Source organism: Nyctereutes procyonoides, unplaced genomic scaffold (genome assembly GCF_905146905.1).
Source record: "Nyctereutes procyonoides isolate TBG_1078 unplaced genomic scaffold, NYPRO_anot_genome, whole genome shotgun sequence".
In the NCBI taxonomy this organism is placed as follows: Eukaryota; Metazoa; Chordata; class Mammalia; order Carnivora; family Canidae; genus Nyctereutes; species Nyctereutes procyonoides.
The window spans coordinates 28,795,332-28,801,618 of NW_026575136.1; positions in this window are offsets into that span (position 1 = coordinate 28,795,332).

Here is a 6,287-nt window from a genome sequence, read left to right on the forward strand (position 1 = left end):
TCCTGGAGTAGAGGGATGAAGTCCCGCATCAGGCTCTCCTCCAGGACCTGCCTGCTTTTCCTTTGCCTATGTCTCTGCCTCTCTCTGTGTGTCTCTCATGAATAAACAAATCTTTAAAAAAAAGATAATAAAAATACAGTCAACAACTGTACCCCAGTAGACTGAATAACCTAGAATAAATGAATTCCTAGAAATACATAGTCTATTAAGACTGAGTTATAAAGAGACAATCATAGTGAGGATATTGAACCAGTAATCAAAACCCTCTCACAAGTAAAAGACCAGAAACTGATGACATTATATTGGGAAATCCTACCAAACATTTAAAGAATTAAAATCAATCCTCCTGAAACTCTAAAATACTGAAGAGAAAAGATCATTGCCAAGTTTATTCTATGAGGCCAGTATTACCCTGATACCAGAGTGAAACAAAGATAATTCCTGAAAGTACAAACCAATATCCCTAAAAATATTGATGCAAAAATAAACTGAACTCAACAACACACTAAAAGAACTATGCATCATGACCAAGTAGGATTTATTCCTGGAATTTAGGTATGGTTCAACATATTGAAATCCGTGTAATGTACCACATTAAAAACATGAAGACCAAAGCCACACATCTTTGACAGAAAAACTTTCATAATAACACTCAACAAACTAGAAATTAAGTAATTCAATGTAAAAAGGTCCTTATGAAAAATTTATAACTAACATCGTGCTTGCTGGTGAAATACTGAAAGCTTTTTTTTCTAATATTGAGAATGCAAGGATGCTCACTCCTGCCATTTCTATTCAACACAGTATAGAAATACTAGCTAGAGCAATTAGGCAAGAAATAAAGGCATCCAAGCTAGAAAGATATAACCTTATGTTTTTTGAAGACCACATTTTACAAGTAGAAAACATTAAAAATTTCACAGACACACACACACACAGAACTAAAATGAATTCAACAAAGTCAATATAGAAAAATCACAAAAATCAGTGGTTTATATACACTGACTTTGAACAATTTGGAAAAGTAATTAAGAAAACAATTCCATTTATAATGGTTTCAAAAAAGAACAAAATACATAGGAATAAAACTAACCAAGAAGGTAAAAGACACATACCAAAAACTACAACTGTCAAAGGAAAGGCATGATTAAATAGAAAGGCATCTTATGTTCATGGATTGAAAGAATATTGTGAAGATGTAAATAATAGTCAAAGCAATCTAGAGATTCAGTGCAAACTCTACTCTATTCAAATTCAATGGCATTTTTTTGATAGAAGTAAAAAAGTTTATCCTGAATTTCATATGAAATTTCAAGGGACTTTGAACCGCCAAAATGGTTTTGAAAAAAAAAATTGGAAGATTCACACTTCCTGATGTCCAAAAATTGACTTCAAAAGAACTGACAGGGGGATCATGTAGAGGTATTTGTACACCCATGTTCAAAGCAGCACTATTTATAATGGTCAAGAGGTGGAAGCAGCCCCAAAGTACATGGAAAGATGGATAAACAATATGTGATTCATACATACAATGGAATATTATCCAGCCTTAAAAATGAAGGAAATTCTGTGATAATATAACATGGTTAAACTTTAAGAACATGATGCCAATGCTTTAAGCCAGACACAAAAGATAAATACTTTATAATCCCAATCATCAGAAATACAGGAAGTAGAGAAGTTCATAGAAACAAAGTAGAATGGTGGTTACTAGGTAAATGGAGGTATTGCTTAATAGGTACAGAGCTTCAGATTTTTAATATGAAAAAGTTCTGGAAAAAAAATGAAAAAGTTCTGGAGACCTGTTTTTTCAATGATGGGAATATGCTTAACACTACTGAAATGTACACTTAAATATGGTTAAGGCAGTAAATCTTATGTGTATACAATTAAAAAGTTTTAATAATTGGAAGCAGAGTCTATAATAAAGTAGAGCATTTTGTGTCATCTCTTCCACCATTATTATCTTTCCTGCTTCTACCATTATTATTCTCCAGTTAATTCTCAGTACAACAGTCAAAATGCTCTATTAAATTTTAAATAAGATAACATTCTGTTCTTCAAAATCCTTTTATGGCTTCCTATATCCCTCAGAATAGAAATCAAAATTATTTTCAGGAACTGCAATCTCTCCCTCCACTCCCTACCCTCTGCAGGACCTCCTCTCCGATCTCACTGTCCTCATAAAGCATGATATTTTACACTCCAATCTGTGTCAGTTCTTGTTAATTCCTTTAAACAGAATGACCCTCTCCAGTATATCTACTTGGCTAAATTCCTCTAGGCCTTTTCTCAAAATTAATTTTCTTAGTGAGACTTACCTAATCATCATTTTATGAGAAATTATATCATCAACCACCCCAATTTTGTAAAATCGTACATTTTCTAAAATATTTTTGTCTTATTTTTTTAAAATTTTCATGGTCTAATATGCTATATAGTTTAGTGACATATTTTGCACAAGTGATTAAAATAAGATATACATCAATTCTGAAAGTACAACTGGATTAAAAATGCAAAAGCAGAGCAGAGATGAACTCAGCAGAAATGAACTGAGCAGAATTTGGAATGAGTGACATGGAGAAAAGTTCTAGAATATCTACAGACAGAAACACAGGGCAAGAAGGGAGACTGAGACAGAAGGAGGGAAGGAGGGAGAGAATGACACAGAAATTAGAAAAGAAAGATATAAATGACATATACTTTATATTGTGGTGTGTATATATACATATGCTATATATTATATGTAATATATATAGTTGTTACAAATGGGTAAGAGTAGAGAATTCATGCGCAAAAATAGTTTTTAAAGCCATACTAAAAAAATTTAAATTAAAAAAAAGAAAGTCATACTAGAAGGAATATATTTGAAATATTAGATTTAAAAATTGTAGATTTAAGGACGCCTGGGTGGCTCAGGAGTTGATCACCTGCCTTTGGCTCAGGGCGTGATCTCACCGTCCTGGAATCGAGTCCCACGTCAGGCTCCCTGCATGGAGCCTGCTTCTCCTTCTGCTTACGTCTCTGCCTCTCTCTCTGTCTCTCATGAATAAATACATAAAATCTTTAAAAAAAATTGTAGATTTAAAACTCTACCATAGCCCATTAAGTCTCAATGTACATTACAGAACCAAGATAGGATATAGCAGAAATATTATACCTCAAAGGAAACAATGTACCATATTTAGGCATTGCAGGCAAAATTTAAAGAGAAATAAATATATTTTCTATATACAGTCATATTTCAAGTTACTGGGGGCAAGGGCTTCAACATATGAATTGGGCATTGTGGGGAGGGGAGCACAATTTTGTGCATAGCAGACTGGGTAGCAATTTTTAAAATATGCAACAGCACAATACACTCAATAATAATCTATTTACAGATGCCTAATGTTGTATATGGAATATTTCAGAATTGAATAGTATCACAAAAAATATATAATTTCAAATATATAATTCAATATAATTTTGATGATATTTTAATTGAGATACATGGCCTTTTACTAAAGTTTACATAGCATTTTCTTTATGAAACATCCGTATATCTTCTCTCCAAAGTACATATTTTTGTTTCAATATTATGTTTATCTGAGAATCCTGTCTCTGCTTTGTTAATACCATAGTGATGCAAATGTGGGGAGACTCGCCGCAAGAATTTCTGTGCATTTGTTCATTTTATAAAACATCTAATGCATTTGTATTTATCCATATAGCCAATATATAATATCCTATACAATATAGAATTATTTTATGTATGTATATATCTGAAATCAGTTCGTCACTTTTTCATTCAGTATAGTACCCATATAATCAAATGTGTTTTAAATGATTTCCAGGATTAGCTTGCTATTAGTGTTCCTTTGACCATCCTTTTAAGTCTTTTGGTGAACATATGCATACATTTCTTTTGGGTATATAATTGGACTTTATTAGCTATAGGTATTCATAAAGTCAAATTTAATAAATGCTATCAGTTTGCTCAAGTGCTTATTTCAGGTTATGTAATTAACTGTAAGAATTTCAGTTTATGTTCTTAACTGTAAGAATCTGTAAGAATTTCATTGCTCCCTCTCTTTGCAACCATTGGGATTATCTTTTTTTATTCTATTACTTTTCTTTGCAATAGCCATTTGGTGTTTAGTGTTATATGGTTGGGTTTTAGTTTGCATTTCCCTGGTGAATAAGGAGACAGGATGTCTTAATATCTGTATTGTCAATTAGGATACTGTTTTGAGAAGTACCTACTCAAGACTCATGCCAAAAATAATCTAGTATTGAGGAGGGGCACGATGGCGGGAAGAGTAGGGTCCCCAAGTCACCTGTCCCCACCAAATTACCTAGATAACCTTCAAATCATCCTGAAAATCTACGAATTCGGCCTGAGATGTAAAGAGAGACCAGCTGGAACGCTACAGTGAGAGAGTTCGCGCTTCTATCAGGTAGGAAGACGGGGAAAAAGAAATAAAGACACAAAAGGCCTCCGAGGGGGAGGGGCCCGCGAGGAGCCGGGCTGAGGCCGGGGCGAGTGTCCCCAGGACAGGAGAGCCCCGTCCCGGAGGAGCAGGAGCTGCACCAACCTTCCCGGGCGGGCGGAAAGGGGCTCGCAGGGAGGTGGAGCAGGACCCAGGAGGGCGGGGATGCCCTCGGGCTCCCGGGGACACTAACAGACACCTGCGAGCGCAGGAGAGTGCGCCGAGCTCCCTAAGGGCTGCAGCGCGCACGGCGGGGCCGGAGCAGCTCGGAGGGGCTCGGGCGGCGGCTCCGCGGAGGGGGCTGCGGGGCGGGAGCGCGAATCCACCAGCGCAGGCCCCGGAGCACAGGGCGCCGGGACACAGCCCAGGATCCGGCCTCCCCCGGGACAGGCAGAGGCCGGGAGGGCCCAGGACAGCAAGGACGCTCCTGCCCCGAGCTGAGCAGATCAGCGGCCCCGCTCGGGAGCCTCCAGGCCCTGTGGACGGAGAGCTCCAGAGTTACTGCAGGAGCTAACTCCAGGGCTACAGAGCTGGCTCCGCCACTGGGGTTGTTCCTCCTGGGGCCTCACGGGGTAAACAACCCCCGCTGAGCCCTGCAACAGGCAGGGGCAGAGCAGCTCCCCCAAGTGCTAACACCTGAAAATCAGCACAACAGGCCCCTCCCCCAGAAGACCAGGTGGACGGACCAGTTCCAGGGGAAGTCAAGGGACTTAAAGTCTACAGATTCAGAAGATACTCCCCCGTGTTTGTTGTTTGTTTTGTTTTGTTTTGTTTTGCTTTTTGATTTGTTTCCTTTCCTCACCCTTTTTTTCCCTTTCTTTCTTTTTCTTCTCTCTTTTTTTTTCTTCCTTTTTTCTTTTTCTTTTCTTCTTTCTCTTTCTTCTCTCTTTTTCTCCTTTTCCCAATACAACTTGCTTTTGGCCACTCTGCACTGAGCAAAATGACTAGAAGGAAAACCTCACCTCAAAAGAAAGAATCAGAAACAGTCCTCTCTCCCACAGAGTTACAAAATCTGGATTACACTTCAATGTCAGAAAGCCAATTCAGAAGCACTATTATACAGCTACTGGTGGCTCTAGAAACAAGCATTAAGGACTCACAAGACTTCATGACTGCAGAATTTAGATCCAATCAGGCAGAAATTAAAAATCAATTGAATGAGATGCAATCCAAACTAAGAGTCCTAACGACGAGGGTTAACCAGGTGGAAGAACGAGTGAGTGACATAGAAGACAAGTTAATGGCAAAGAGGGAAACTGAGGAAAAAAGAGACAGACAATTAAAAGACCACGAAGACAGATTAAGGGAAATAAAAGACAGCCTAAGGAAGAAAAACCTATGTTTAATTGGGGTTCCCAAGGGCGCCGAAAGGGACAGGGGGCCAGAATATGTATTTGAACAAATCCTAGCTGAAAACTTTCCTAATCTGGGAAGGGAAACAGGCATTCAGATCCAGGAAATAGAGAGATCCCCCCCTAAAATCAATAAAAACCGTTCAACACCTCGACATCTAATAGTTAAGCTTGCAAATTCCAAAGATAAAGAGAAGATCCTTAAAGCAGCAAGAGACAAGAAATCCCTGACTTTTATGGGGAGGAGTATTAGGGTAACAGCAGACCTCTCCACAGAGACGTGGCAGGCCAGAAAGGCCTGGCAGGATATATTCAGGGTCCTAAAGGAGAAGAACATGCAACCAAGAATACTTTATCCAGCAAGGCTCTCATTCAAAATGGAAGGAGAGATAAAGAGCTTTCAAGACAGGCAGGAACTGAAAGAATATGTGAACCCCAAACCAGCTCTGCAAGAAATTTTAAG